Here is a 17031-nt window from a genome sequence, read left to right on the forward strand (position 1 = left end):
AAGATAGTGCACAATATCCCTCCTCTTGGTGGCTGTATCGTGGTATTTCACCAAAAAGTGGTCCCATACCCTCACCCTTATCTGAATATCCTGTCACTCCGGAAACACGTTGAGAGATTTCAAATTGTGCGTACTAACGTCATATCATAAATCTTCTCTCATCGCTATTACTATCCATTCTTTGTTCGTTTTCTTTCACGTTACTGGCACTGTAAACACCAGCTCACTCGGATGGTGAAAGTAGAGAATTTGGCCAAGAAAAGAGAGTAGCGATAGCCTGCCAATACTGACAAGACCAAAACCCTCGTGGTCACGTTTCCATAAAAATTTCAAAACACCCTAAGTTGTCGTTATTGGTTTATCACCGTACAGAACTATTTACCTTGAAATATGACGTATGAATGTCGAGTTGAAGTTGATAATTGTTGACAATACAGATAACATTGCAATGGCAATTGACATCAGATTATCAGATAATTGGAATTAGGTGTATTAAAGATCATTACTGATACCAAGAATCTAATACACATTGCTAAAAATATATATGATCCATTCCAGTGTCTATGTTAGTTCTTATCTATGTTCGCTACAACGTGATTGCCCATCCAACACAATCCGATCTACCGAAAACCTGTTAGCTTCGGATTTAAGTAGTTAATTTGTATCCAAAACGTAATGCAACACTGCCATCTGAGTTTTCGCACACACCACGCCGAACCATTGCTCACACAATTATATTTTTGAAGTATTTGGGCTTCGTTGTGAACAGCGAACAACAGATGTTAAACCGAAACTGCCAATAAGACACGTCTGTTTATAGACGTTAGTTAAAAGGAGTGAAGGTATAACGTGGTTGGCTATTACTTACCCAATCACAGACCAATATGACAGGCAGTGATCAATGTGGCTTCTTTGTCACAGGCTGCCAGCTTTTTGACAATTTTACGCTATATTCTTTGATGAAGTTATATTTCTTGATTTGTTACAAATTTTGTATAGAAATATAGAATTTTTGCTAGTACATTTTTATCAAATTCTATTACATGTTTTGGTATATAACTGAGTTTTCACTATGGCCGATTTGCCACCCGTATATTTAAAATCGTAGTGTTTCGTATATTTATGTAATATTTCGCGATACTCAACCGTAAAATATAACAAAACAGAAACGATCCAGTTATAAAAATGTTGTCTGATGGACCAATTTTCAAATAATGTGAGAACCAAATAATGTAATACAAAAACGCTTTGATTGAATTCATTATGATTGTTACGAAATGAGACTACTTTTAGAGTACTTTTTCTAGTTGTTAGTAATTTCTTGATCTATTGCTCAATTATCCAGACATTGACTTTATACATATTTTGAAGGCAGCTTGAGATTGTCGATAAAATTACCTTGATAATTCCACAAATAACAAAATAATAATAAACAATAAATAACGTGTGTTTGACATGTTCTATCTAAGGTAAAGTACATTTTATTTATTTATTATTTGAAAAATTTCTTCTTCTTCAGAGGTTCAATCATAAAAATTTTACCTCGTAATTCTGTTCCAAACCTCACTAATTTTGGAAGAACAAACCAAAAATCTGAAACCAAAATATATATATATATATATATGGCTATGTAAAATATCCCGGTAGAGATTTTCGACTTAAATTTGACTTAATGACATACTCTGTAGCAGAATGGCTGTTTGGTGTACAATGGTGATGCTATCGTAGCGCCAGCGCCACACATAATGGTGGAAGGGAGAACACTTACCGATTGTCTCTATCGAGCTGAGCGTGTCCTTATCTTCGGGTCATCGGAAGTGACGTCAAGACACCCTGAAACATGGAGAAATGTTCAGATAAAACATGCAGTGTTCCAGATAAAACATGCAATGTTCTAGATAAAACATTCAGTATTCCAGATATACATATTGCAGACAAGACACCCTGAAAAATGGAGAAATGATCAGATAAAACATGTAGTGTTCCAGATAAAACATAACATTTTCCAGATAAAACATCCAGTGTTCCACATATACGTACTGTAGACAAGACACCCTGAAACACGGAGAAATGTTCAGATAAAACATGTAGTGTTCCAGATAAAACACAACATTTTCCAGATAAAACATCCAGTGTTCCAGATATACGTACTGTAGACAAGACACCCTGAAACACGGAGAAATGTTCAGATAAAACATGTAGTGTTCCAGATAAAACATAACATTTTCCAGATAAAACATCCAGTGTTCCAGATATACGTACTGTAGACAAGACACCCTGAAACACGGAGAAATGTTCAGATAAAACATGTAGTGTTCCAGATAAAACATAGAATGTTCCAGATAAAACATCAAGTGTTCCAGACATGCGTATTGTAGACAAGACACCCTGAAACATGGAGAAATGTTCATATAAAACATGTAGTGTTCCAGATACAACATGCAATGTGTATTCGTGTTTTAGACAATACACCCTGAAACATGGAGAAATTTCAGATAAAACATACAATGTTCCAGATATATGTATTGTATACAAGACACCTTGAAACATGGAGAAATGTTCAAATAAAACATGCAGTGTTCCAGATATACTTATTATAGATAAAGAGAAGACCCTAGGGAATCGTCTGGTAATAATTTGGAGCTATCAAATATGATTAAACTCTAAATCAAAGAAACGTTACAAATAACAGACTGATTCCAAATAATTATGCAACATCCAACTGCTACAAATTGCCTTATAACATAATAAGGGATACTGTGTTGTTTTAGGCCTCCTTCAAGCCATAAAAACACAAATGTTCTTCGATTATTGTTCCATACAAAAATATGTATACATGGTGAGTATTACAAATGGAAACGAGGACTAGTCAATGAGTTAACTCTTGGGTTATCGAAATTTTGAATAGGATACTCTCACTAACCTATTAAACTTTCAGTTTTAATTAACAACCTCCCTGTTTTGTTACTTTATTCGAAGGGAAAATCACCAGGAGTTTAGAAATGCACTGCTGATGGATGCTTTATAAATTTTCTACATATTTAGGACCAACTGTTAAATTGAACACAACAAAATCATAAGTCCTTATATACAAGTTTGAAAACTGATATCTGAACATTTAAAAATTGCGCTATTTTGCAAGGACATCGATAAAAATACATGACGAAACTTGCCAACAATTTAAAATTCCCAGATGAAAGATAAAACACATCACAATCCTTGATGCCTTGTGTTTGGCATCAAGTATTGGTGAGCAGTCGGGCAGGTAGTTGGTATGCAAGGTCTTCAGTAGTTTAGACGCCGCGTAGGCCTGATATGGTTTTTAAGTAACTTCAGCTTGTGTAGCGTTGTTGCTCAGGTTATAAGTGTAGTCTATGTGTCACGCTTGTAGTTAGCACGCTGCGAGTTAACAAGATAACCAATAATGAAGGCTATCTCTCCTTGAATATGATGTCGAGGCAAGTAATATCATATCTCATCATGCACTATGATAGGATTTGATAATTTCAGAGTGCAGCGTTCTTTTCGAGTTTGGGTTTAACGTCTCCTCTATCAAGAGGAACCACAGTAAGGATTCTTCGAAGGGAGGTCGTAAACAGAAATGGCTGAAGCTTGTGAACTATTCCTCTTTACGATTAAAAGGATTTTTAAAAACTTATGCAAAATAAAACTTCCATGTTCTTAAGATTTAACGTGTTTTGCAAACTATTACCAAATCTCAAATGCCAATGGTTTGGCTGATAATATCAATAGACTTGTATTTACTTATCATAGCTTTTTATGACCTAACCTTATTTCATACTAACGTATTGATTACTAATATCAACGTTGTTCAAGTTTATGTTTCCAATACTGTTTAAAATTATGTATCGATGAATCTTGTTTTTTCAGCTGTTATTATTTATTATTGTTCTTTGTTACTACTGTTGTTATTTAATACTACTTTATTATGGAATGATGTGCACGGTGTTGCTTTTTGCTATGTTGTTTCTGTTACGACAATTGTTAAACGCCTTAAGTGTTACTTTGTTATTTACATATAGGTTTATATAAGATTAAATGTCTTTCTTCTTGTTTAACATGAATATAGTGTGATAACATTGTACAAACCGACTGACGTCAGTCTCTAATACCGTTTGTTAGATAAGAATATAGAGATTCTTACATTAGACACAAACAGGCCAAGAACAGAGTTCATTTGGATGTGTAAAATTGACAAATTGCCACACAATCGGATTAAGTCACTAATTGGTAGCTGATTGTGCTTCATATAAACTGAAATCTGGTCAATTGGTCAATGAACTCGCTCCAATCAGACTCATTTCCTTTTACGTCTCCACTGATAAGATACGTTTTCTATCAGTCAGACAAAACAGTCTGTACACATTAATCTTGTAAACCGTCGAATAGTCTTTCTTAACTTTTATTGTAAAATTCCTGAATGTTTGGTTCAATTGCCCAGTAATTATCAGTTTGTGTAATCAAGAATTATCTGTCAGGAGACCAGAACTTGAAATTAAAGAACGAATTCTGTGTGAGTTTACATCATAAATAGTTTTTACGTGGTTACTATCTCGTTAATAACTATCCAGACAGTACTTTAATCTATATATAAATTATGTAGTAATGTATGATTTCAGGTAAAAACAATAAAATGTATATTTGTTGAGTTCTAAACATGTAAATTATTTTAATATAAAAAAAAACTGTATTACTAATGCTTATATAACAGATTAATATTTAAATTTAAGTTTTTATACTCCTTGAAATCGAGTTTTTGTAAAATTGTGTTTTGGTCAGGAACGAATAATGTTTGTTATTAGCAATTATGACTATTAATAAGTCAAACGTAATTTTATATCTTTCAGTTTAACATTAATTTATTTTAATAAATAAACTGTACTACTTGAATTAATTTAAAAATGTATTATTTGTTTGAAGATACCAAAATATGCCAAAAACCACAACTCTACAACAATTTAAAATTTATAGTGAAGTAAAGTAAAGATTTATTATTTTACCAGTCAAATTTAGGTCTAAGAAGTCTCGCTAACATTTAACCAACTGCTTAAAGGCGACTCTTGAACCACCAAAATATAAATTCATATATTCTTGTATGTAGTGGCAGTAATACTTGTATATAACCATTTCTCATGCAGTAGTACACAAGTTTAACACATGTTTGTCTTCAGGAAATTTATTTTAAGAAGTTACATACAAAAAATTGTTACAACCAAAACTCGATTGCATCACCTTAAAATTATCTGAGCGGTCATTTTTCATCCTATTTATAACTAATTTATGATGATAAGATCTAACAATACTTGTGTTAAAATTGAGATTTTGTTATCGCTTATTTGTCCTTTTGACCTTTTAAAATAAATAACAGAAGTAAAGAAATACGAATAATACACAATTCTTTAAAGCAGTGTACATATATCAAAGAGACTTTACCATTACTTCCAGTTCTTTCACAACTAAACCACTGAAAAATCGACTAATTTGTAATACATAAGCTTAGACTAAATGATATTTAATTGATATACGAATAAGTTGTTTATATAAATAACAGTTTTATATTCATAGGTTGTAGTGGTTGACGTAAATAATCGACGTGTCTAACATCGCAATTGTAGTTTTAAATGGACATAACTAATACAATTATACACACAATAGTATTTATATAATCCAGAGAGAAATCTGGGAAAGAGGATATACGCGTACTTATCAGAGGCGAACAGAATGTAAATAGAACCATAATATTGAATCCTGCTTAAGATGGTTTTGAGTTGTTCGACGTGACCTCTTCGGACATCAATGGATTACATCGGCTTAGTCTACTGCGCTTTTGTTCTCACATTGCTTCATTCATGTAACTGAAATTATTCCTATAAATCCTTTCTGTATTTCAGCTTAATGTCGCATTCTCGTGTCAGCAAGTTCTACACCTAGCTTTGCATCGAGCTGCACATTAATTATGAGTAAGCGTTCCAATGAAAACCACCAATGACGAAGGAGTTATGGTGGTTTAGTGATAACACTTTATGGATTTCAGTACCTGCGGGATAAGTGTTAGACATAAGTAACACGATCTGTATAACCACGTCAGTACCATTCCGCGTTTTATGGGAAGGGTTTATATTAAACCCTTAACCTAGACTATAAAGGATATTAAAACAGTTTTAGGTACTTAAATTGTTTGATTGCATAGTGAGTAAACAATGACCTCAGGGGAGAGAGTGTACATTCGAACAAATTTACATTTCCAGACATTTAATTTAATTAACTGGTCGGTTTTTTTTTTCGTCCACATTTGTTTCTAAACGTCATGACTTATTTATTATACCAGTTTTTCTCTATTCATTTTATAATTTGTTCAAAGTGCATTGGGCAGAGTTTAGCCTTGTTTTGTAGAATTTTCTTCTTAAACTTGAGAGGCATTAGGAGAACTTATATTTCTTTTAATTTACAAGCAAGTTTTTGTTTTATTTTTTAGGTTTGCTTAACCTTATTCTACAAAGTCTATAAAAGTCGGCACTAACATTTCACAAACGCAACTTTTAGTATGGCTTAGAAGAAAATACTCTATATATAAAAATTAATTTTTGCGAGTTTTAACTATTAAATGGGATTACATTTGAACAACATGGAAGGGCTTAAACTTGAGCAGTTTTCTGCCCAGATATATTGAATGAAAATGAGAAACACTTTTTTACTGAAATGTCTTCGAAGGTACAGTATCCCGCTCCCTATTACCTAACCCTTCAAACAAAAACGGACTTATCCACTGATTTATCAGATACATTCAAAACCTCTACACAGGAAAGGTTTTGGATGTTTAGTTTATAAATATTTGTAATAGTATGAAGGCTGTTCTGACTTGAAACTGTCTTCTCTGTTCTATAACTGTGGTACAATTTTATTTTGTAACTGGAAATGGACTCATAACAAATTAGACAATCATACAGTCTTCAGTTCCCCAATTAACGAGAAACTTGGAAAACATCTAGTTCCAAAACCATACCTACATTTTGGAATTTAAAACGTGGTAGATTTAAAACTGTATATGATAGGAATTCCATGCTGATTCGCATTGGTAATATTTTAATAGTAATCAGCAGCATAAGCAAGATTAGTTTATGATTTTGATAATAGACAAAGACTTTAATTTTGATTCAGAAACGATGATTTACTAAGAGGTCATTGTTCACATTAATTAAATTCAAAATTTGAAGAAGGAAACAGGAAGATAAAAACAAAAGAGGGCCAAGTACAGAACTCTGACTCACGCCAAATTTACAGTAGAGACATACAATTAATAAATACAACTATATTGCTGTACATCAATTCAAACGTATGAAACAAGCCTAAAACATCAAAGACGTCGAAACCTCGGAAACCGAAACTGCTACATCGTACTTTACACCGTTGTCTATAACCATGCGCCAGCAGTCTGTAAAATGACGAGTCGGTCACAGTTGGAAGAGCTGAAATAACAGACAGGTTCCCAGCGTAGGCCACATCTACAGCAACAATCTCAGGGAAGGAATTTCCTGTATACAAATGCTGTAAGCGCTGAAATTTAATCGCTGTACTGAAGATTTACTGGACTGTTTGCCTAGTAAAACTCGGCTTGTGTCCAAACAACAGTAGTAGTATAGTCGTTAGGTGGCTTCCCACCTCGATTTGTAAACGAAGACAAGGATAATTATCCAAGTTATATACCATGTTACATCAATGTTAATGTCTTCTGAGAAGTCTCAAAAGACATTAATTTCAATACCAATCAAAGATGCATTGTTGGAGCATCCAATCATACACTGACTGCACGAACTTCATGACTCTCACAGCTCCTAATCAAATGACATGTTTAGTTTTACGAATCCTTAGAGCCCAACCAAACCACCATTACTTTATATCATCGCAGTAAATTATAAAATAATATTATAGATTATGTACAGTGATTGATTATTTTCATTTTTCGGCTACTGAGCAGGTAAGCAAGTGAGAACGCGAGAGACTGTGTTTCGCTAGACTACAATGAAAAATAAAGCCGTGAAGCGAAACCGCACTGAATGGCATCACGTTGTCGACTCGCTAATTAGATTGTCACTTGAAAATTCCACAAAACAACCACAACTCCAAGTGCCTCACAGGATACGCCCAAGCGCCTGCACCTTGCTGATTGTCTATGAGATCTCAATCACTGTGACTTCTACTCCCTGTTCTCGCCACTTATGTCAGCTTTGGGCACATCATTTGTGGTTATGTGGATGGATTTTGCTTTATACAATGTAAACCTCAATTTTTGAGGTGAAAATTCTTTATTACAAATCCCTTTGCAATATATGTGTATGATTATATTTATAATTTATTATAAACTAAAACATGGTACAATAACAAAAAAATGAAACGTAATAACAACTTTAAATACTATAATATGCAAATAGGCGAGAACAATTACCAAAACTAGAACACGAATATATGTATCAACAATGCAACCTCTAAAAATATAAAAATAGATTTTCAATAACAACTATACAGAATAACCTAAAAATACATTCAATGAGTTAACAACGTTCAATTCTTGAGCAAGTTTAAATCCATAATTGTATTAATAAAGATACTCATTACAATAATTATGTAGCATTTATAAATATAATTGTTCCCATACAGATTTAACCAAATCGTAATAAAACGTAATACACATCAAATGCTGGTCATTATTTATAGTAAACTAGTTTTGTGTAGTAATGTGTATTCAACAATGTACCAATATGTTTGTAGACAGTGTTATTTTATAAAAAAGAGTAAAATGGAGGGGTCCGCAAGGATAATAGACATGTGAAAATTTCCCTAGGATTGAGTGGGACTTGAACCTGCGCTATCTTTAACAAAGACCTCAGAAAAGATGAATTAGACATGAAAATCAATATTTTAAACGAGCACAACTTATGCCGTTGTAGAAAGCTGTATTATAAAACACTAATATATAGAAAACTCCTAGAAGTAGCTCCAGTGGATATCCAAGAAGTGACCAGATGTTCATGTCCATGTCCGTGTCACTGACTGACATGTCTGCGGACTGCAGAGTGGGCAGAGCAGTGGACGGCCTCGACCCGAAAGTGTTCCCGCAACGGATCGTCCTTCTAGGCCTCAATCTTGATTCGAACCTGGTGACGCAATGTTCGGACCACTTCGTTGCCAAATATAGATGAAGGTCTGAATAGTTAGCATGCATCAACAAGTCAAGTTTCAAAGATTTTAGTTTGGGGTTTGTAATACAATAATACTTCCATCGAATGCAATATGCAACAACAATCTCCGTATCATAAGTTCGACAAGTCTCGACCCGGAAGCAGGACTAAAACATTGCGTATATTCTACTTGTCTCCATAATGCATTGTTAATGGGTCGATGAGTCTCCATCCGGACACACATAGTATTATATGCATCGAAAGCCTCCATATTGGGTTCTTAATTTGCACAATATAAGTTTGATGCGACTAAATCCGGAAGTAAGACTAAACATATTGTATCAAATACATATAGAGCTTCCACATTGGGTTCTCCATTTGCACAATATGAGTTTAATGAGACTCAATCCGGAAGCAAGACTAAACACATTGTATAATATGCATTTAGAGTCTCCATATTGTGTTTTCAATTTGCACAATATCAGTTTGATGCGACTAAATCCGGAAGTAAGACTAAACATATTGTATCAAATACATATAGAGCTTCCACATTGGGTTCTCCATTTGCACAATATGAGTTTAATGAGACTCACTCCGGAAGCAAGACTAAACATATTGTATAATATGCATTTAGAGTCTCCATATTGGGTTCTCAATTTGCACAAAATGAGTTTGATGCGAGTAAATCCGGAAGGAAGACCAAACACATAGCATCATATGCATCTAGAGTCTCCATATTGTGTTTTCAATTTGCACAATATGAGTTTGATGCGACTAAATCCGGAAGTAAGACTAAACATATTGTATCAAATACATATAGAGCTTCTCTATATTGGGTTCTCAATTTGCACAATATGAGTTTGATGAGACTCAATCCGGAAGTAAGTCTAAACATATTGTATCAAACACATATAGAGCTTCCACATTGGGTTCTCCATTTGCACAATATGAGTTTAATGAGACTCAATCCGGAAGCAAGACTAAACACATTGTATCATATGCATCTGGAGTCTCCATATTGGGTTCTTAATTGAAACAAACAATATTTCGTTTTTATTGTATAAAGTGTACACTTTCTGAGTATTTAGTAGAAATATATATGAAATTTAAAAATAAAAAACCGATAAAAGTATAGAAAAATAAAAAGCGTTTGGAATTGTACTAATTATATATATTTAAAATAAAAACACCTTTCTTCTACAACCCAAAATAAGGTAGTAGATATGTTTGAGGCTTAACATTGTTGGTATGGGGCTAAAATGACTGTACTGTAGCCGCAATTACAGCTGGCTCTTAATGTTTTTCGGTATAGTGTGGATATTTCTGATTCTATTTAAATACATTAAATTTTGTTCAATATATATTGTATCTTTACTTTACCTTTTTAGTGCTTCTATTTAGCGTTGTTTTACAGACTACATCGATCCGTTACAACAGGAGTTCTACATAAAGTATCACTTAAATATTATTTAACTGCAGGGCTACCACCCCCTTTTCCGGTACAGTTGATGATAGTAGTGCCGAAAGTAAAATGACTAAATACCAATTGTGTATCCTTCTCCTTCATCCTTAGTTGAAATATAGAAATGTACACATATTTTTATTTGGGGTGAAGATCATTTTAAAGGACTCCGCTCCTAAATAAAAAAAATCATACGTAAAACTAAATTGCAAAAGTAGAGAAAAAAGAATGCAAGTCTAACGAAAATCATTTCCTGAGAGGGTATAACAGTACTCTAAAGGGAAGAAGAAAATGTTTATGTATTCGAAAGTTAGGTGTGAGGATGAGCTGGGGCAGGTCAATGTTATAATAATTAATAGCACAGTATCGGACTTAAGTGTTTCATTAGTACCATAATATTTCCAGCGACACCAGAGGAATCAAATGACAAGATGCAAAAGTCCCTGACTAACAAAAACACGTGTTTACAATTATTAGTCATGTTAGGGAAGCGGCACGAAAATGGGCCTCTGAGGTCTTGTTAGTCGGCGGCGTTCCCCCTTCTCCCACCAGTTGACAGTTGACTGTTGCGCGCGCAGCTGGACAATCATGTAAAATACGATATTCCTTCGCATTTACATTTCTTTTATCACCAAACATATAAACTTACTTTTTACTGTTCCCGCCTTAATAGGAGAATATTTTCTTGCCAGATAATCTCATTGATTAGAGTTTTACTTCTTTCCACGATGTAGGAGAAGTATTGTTGTGATTGGAAAAATAACATTTTTAGTTTTAATCGGTGTTATTAGTTTTGGGATTTCAGCAATTGTTTAAATATATAATTGCACCGCCAATCCAATGATGTATCGATATAAAGCTAGATGGATGGATTGAAATTATTGTTGTATACCATATAAATGGAAAAAATTTGACGTAAATAGTAGGTTTGTAAAAATAATGTGTAATCAACCCAACGTGACCAAGCACATCCGATGGATGTCGATCTTTCCGTATTGCTACGGAAGAAGTGGCTACACGGTAACGTCACGTTACCGTATCATCTCGCGCCGTTCTAGTGTGAATGGTATCCAGAGCATCATCCCGATACCGTGACGTGACGTGATATTACCGTGTAAGTAAACGTCCCGTCTATTACCGTTCTAGTGTGAATGATGTCCAGAGCATCATCCCGATACCGTGACGTGACGTGATATTACCGTGTAAGTAAACGTCCCGTCTCATGCCGTTCTAGTGTGAATGATGTCCAGAGCATCATCCCGATACCGTGACGTGACGTGATATTACCGTGTAAGTAAACGTCCCGTCTCATGCCGTTCTAGTGTGAATGATGTCCAGAGCATCATCCCGATTCCGTGGCGTGACGTGATATTACCGTGTAAGTAAACGTCCCGTCTCATGCTGTTCTAGTGTGAATGATGTCTAGAGCATCATCCCGATTCCGTGGCGTGACGTGATATTACCGTGTAAGTATGTTAAATAATACTCTAATAATAATAATAATAATAAATATTTATGTATTTAAAAAACATTAATAACGTTTCATTAGTAATTGACTCCGAAGAAATAGTTTTGTTCCCCAACAAAGTTTGCCGCTAGTGAAAAGGACGTTTTCTCGAATACGGAGAAAATCTTATCTTGAAGTTAGATTTAATTTGTATTCTAGAATTAGTTTGGTTTCCGCCGAGGGTATGAGGAAAGAAGATGAGCAAATTGTCCGTGGAAGTGAAACAATTTTGCTTTGGGAAAAGAAACATGTATTTTCCAAGATGTATAAAATTTAAAGTGAATTATATCCCCTAAAAACAACTCGTGGCTTTCGAAGCTGAATTGGTTCCAGCGTAATGTGCTTCTCGTGAGTAAATGCTAGAATGTAGAGGCCGATTGTATCTAATAGTGCCAGTACTTCTCAAATAGATTTTGTTATTTCCGAGATTGAAGAGAAAGACAATTGCACATTTCGTAACTTTTATTTGAAACCTGTAAGAAGATGAAGAAATGTTGCTGGGAATAAACACAATAGCATATTTGAAAAATGCTGCTAGCAAAAACAGCTTATTTACAGTTTAGGTAAAGGTATTTTTCTTACCATCCACATCCTGTCCTAACGTGTGCGTGTTGCAGCGAAAATCTGCTGCTTCTACGCACGAACTCCGTAGACTGAAGAGACGAATCGAAGTCGAAACAGAAAATCCGCAAATATGTCAAGAGCGTTAGCTCAAAGAATAAGTTTGCATTGACACGCAATCCAAAAGCGTTTTGACCGTTACGGAGTAACGGATCCCAAAAGGGTAACCGGGCTCTATGAGCTTTCGGACCCCAAAACCTTAGGACAGGATGTGGATGGTAAGAAAAATACCTTTACCTAAACTAATACCGCATGCCTTACCGTCTTTGACTTTTGCCTTTCACTTATTTACAGTGTTGTAATGTATTATGAATTGTTGATTCATTGGAACCTTATTTATATAAAAAAGAGGGTATCTTCATGAAATTATAAAAAGCTGTATTAATAGATGAAATGATAAGAAGAATTCAAATAAAAATAACCTCAGATTGTTTAGCGCGAAGTGACAATTGAAACGCAATTCTATCATTGTATCGATAAAAATGAACCTGGACAATCACTCCGCAGAGTATTAATTGTCTCAGCTATCATTACTACGTGTAATTTGTGTATTGATTGAAGTTTGTATGTAGTTGGGGCTATTTCTATTTTCCTTGAATAATTTATGCTGCTATATCGATTAAGACCCAACGAACTTTTTGTATTAGGCGATTGGTCGATTAGTGCTTGTCACCACATATATTTGATCAAAATCCTTTAATTTTATATTATAATCTTGGTTGTGAAAATCTAAAAAAAAAAACAAACTGAGTCTTTAGAGTTTTCGCAGTGTAGGGACACCCTGAGATGGAAAAATTTATCTCATCAGCGGGTACTTCCAATTTGGAAACATAAATTTGGGAATAAACTGAAGAGCCTTTGGGGGAGACAATGTATCATAACCGTTGTAAATTGAGAATTGCTTTTCAAATGGTGTAAAACAACTAGGCAAGTTGGAGGGCTTTATCATAATCAACAACTTGATCATTTTGTTATTAATCGACAAAGTCAGATAAAAGGCTGGTGATAAAATCGATTTGGGTGTAACATCTATGGAAATATAGCAAATCGGATAGTTCTTAACAATAAAAGCTAGATTGACCACAGGTTAATATCTTTTGATGTTGAAGACTATTGTGATGCTATCTATAGTTAGTGTGGACGAATGAGACAAGTTCATAAATCACCCTTAACTCAATACAAATTTAAATTTAAGGGGACGGAAAATGTTTGAAGCCTACCAAAACTGTTTAGGGACTCTTTCTAGATATAAAATTCCGAAGAAGGTAATGAATAGAAGAAGTCTGTCCCTTAGCTTGTTTTCATACATATCAAAGTGGGTTGAATAGGAATGAAGGTTGTATGTCATGTTCTGCAAAAAAGTTGAACTAAGTATTAGTCCTTAGTATCTAAACCTTCCGAAACGAACCTAAGTAAATGAAAGGTGACCATAAATATTCCAGACATTGAAAAATATGATATTGTTTTCTGTTGGGATGTATGCGTTCAGCTGTGAAAATATATAAGACTTGATCGGTGCGTGTGAAGCAGAATCTTAAATCACCACTAAGTAAATACCAATGGCGATCAAAAGTACATGTAGAACCACATCCACCATGCGATTGTGCATCCTAACTCGAAACTCCACTTTAGAAATAAAAAACGGGTAATTCTGAATCTGGGAAAAGTGAAAAGAAGAGATGGAAGAAGGGGGTTGTGGAAACAGACCCTACGGAGAGATGGTACTGAGAGTGTACGAGTTCTGTAATGGAGAACTCTTTATTTAATCAAGATTGTTGAGCCTTGCTCTCCATCTCCCAAGGTGACTGGTATCTCTCACCTGCTGGAATATGCACCTGTTATCAATAACAAGTTTCAAATTTGAACTTATTGTTCAGTCTCAACAAAATCAAGAAAACAGAGCTCCTTAGATGGAAGCTTGTAAGAGTTGAACACTCATACTGCTGAGTGATCTGTGGTTGTCGAGATAGAGTCCACATTTACGTCACATTGCTCGTTGTCACGTAGTGACCTTCGAGTCTATTTACGTCTGAAGAAACTAAACGAAGTCGAAACAACAGCGGCACACTTCTATTCCTGAAAGGCGGAATAGTCATACTCTATCAACTCGGGCCGAACTAATTGTAAATAAAACCCACTACCCATTAGTGCTGGATGTGTTGGCTCAGAGCGGTTCCGTGTTCTTACTCTTGTTTGTGAAGTCACGATGGAATTTTATTGTAACAATCACACTGGGGAATAGTTTATCTCTACACACCACATAACAAGAATTAAACCTGATCTGTAGAGTTGATAAAAAGGGAAATGATTTACGCTTATGCATGTTGAAACTAGCGATAGGCATGGTTCTACTATAATCAATAACCTTTAATTGCGATATTTAGGAACATTAATTTCAAACTGATGGCCTTAATGTACTTACTGTAATGATGGTATGTGCTATGCGCGTATGTTTGGTAACATGATCAGCATCTGCTGGTTTTCATAGCTTACAAAACTTTTTAATAGTTTTAAATTTAGAGAAGAGTAGTTGATTTTCCAACAGTGCTCGAAATTCTGTTTCAAATTTCCTTCAATGTTCAGTATTATTTGAACCTCTAGAGTAACAGATATTTTGCTGATCAAGTACCTTAGTGTTACCACTTCATTATCACGAGAAGCACGACTGATTACCCGTTTCAGTCCCCTGAACTCTTGAGGTCCAATACCTCATCAGGTGTACACTTCCGTACACAAAAGATGATTTATAAATATCGGATGAAGGGTATAAATCATCTTGATGCGTAGAATTCACAAAAAATTGTAAGAAATCAATGATAATTAGGTTATATTGACATTTTCTGATGATAATTTTGATAATATGAATTTATGACTTCATTGGGGCACGTCAGAAATTACAATTCATTCTTAGATACTGTTAAGTAGAGATCGTTCTTCAATAACGATTATTGTGCTGTAATCTTTGTCCCCCAAAATGGCTCAGATTTGTCAGAATTCTGGAACTACTGAAGAATCGGTCAGCAATAAATTTCAAATTTTAATTTAGTACGTATTGAGATGGTTATTCTTCAATCTCATTCCTGCTTTGTTTAGTGACAACCTCTCTTCGTCTGTTTTCTAAATTTTCATGAGGACTGTACTAACTCAAATTAAAATTCGAAACTTCTGATAGGTGAATTTTTTTTGGAAAAGTACATAGCTGTAAGAAAAGCTTTCACATCCAGTTCTTTTAGTAGCTCACCGTGAGACTAGAGATTCTCCAAAATACTGATCTTGTAGAAGAAGAGCGTGTCCTGAATTTGACACTTGAACATATTTACCACGTACAACATTCATTTGTTTAACTCGGTCATAACAGGCTTAGAGTGTTATGGGGGGGGGGGGGGAGGGGGGTGTCGGGTAGGAGGAGGACTGGGGAAAGGGGTTAATTCCGTGGCCGCTTACCCTTGCGCGATCCTACCAAGACCCTCTCAACTGCAACTGGGTGCCTTCCAACATTTCTTTCTAAGGTTTCAAATAATACTTTGGATCTGCTCCACAAACGTGATGAGTTATGCGCATCGCAATCTTCAAAACCAGCAAAAACACGAGTAGTAATTATTGATGACTTGATTGTTGAGAAATCGGGATTTCAACTATTGTATTGCTACACAATTAGAAGACGAGGTACATCTTCTGGTGACACATCGACCAGTGGCAATTGTTTTGCGTAAAATGTCACTGATGGAACACAAAAAAAAATTTTTTTCTCCAAATCATACAACAGCAATATAATATTCCTCAAGGATTCTAACGAAACATGCTTGTGTAAAGCATTTGGAATAAGTATATTTGAATACAAGGAAAAACTACGCCGAAAATATAAAACTACTTTATCGGTTCCTTGACCTCGAGGCGGTGTGTCACAAAGATATGAAACCTACAATTCCAGGACGTTAGGACAAAACGACTCATTTAAGACAAGGGTGGGTTGCCAGCCTTGCCGTTGTTGTGGGATTCTTTTGTAGGAAAATTCAGTTATGCGTTCATAATACAACACTGCAACGCCTAGAAAATAAACGGTTCAAATTGAAAGGGTTCATCAACAGATCAAGAAACGTGAGAACTAAAATATCATGAAATTTCCAAACCAACAAAACCGCAGGAAAAGTTTAAAACCAATTGGAAACTGCTTGAAAATTCTATTTAAAATGCTCGTAAATCATTAGGTACTATATCGATTGCACTATCTTTACAAATGGATA

General features: G+C 34.8%; 1 protein-coding gene across 7 annotated transcripts in view; it reads right to left on the reverse strand.

The window, feature by feature from the left end:
• Positions 1-17031, reverse strand: part of LOC124369891 (plasma membrane calcium-transporting ATPase 2) — a 348847-nt gene that overhangs the window by 150457 nt on the left and 181359 nt on the right. For all 7 annotated transcript variants that reach the window (XM_046828043.1, XM_046828035.1, XM_046828038.1 and 4 more), the window contains one exon: positions 1769-1833. The gene's annotated coding sequence lies outside the window, so the exon portion shown is untranslated. The remainder of the gene's footprint in view (positions 1-1768; positions 1834-17031) is intronic.

This window comes from Homalodisca vitripennis, chromosome X (genome assembly GCF_021130785.1).
Source record: "Homalodisca vitripennis isolate AUS2020 chromosome X, UT_GWSS_2.1, whole genome shotgun sequence".
NCBI classification, from domain to species: domain Eukaryota; kingdom Metazoa; phylum Arthropoda; class Insecta; order Hemiptera; family Cicadellidae; genus Homalodisca; species Homalodisca vitripennis.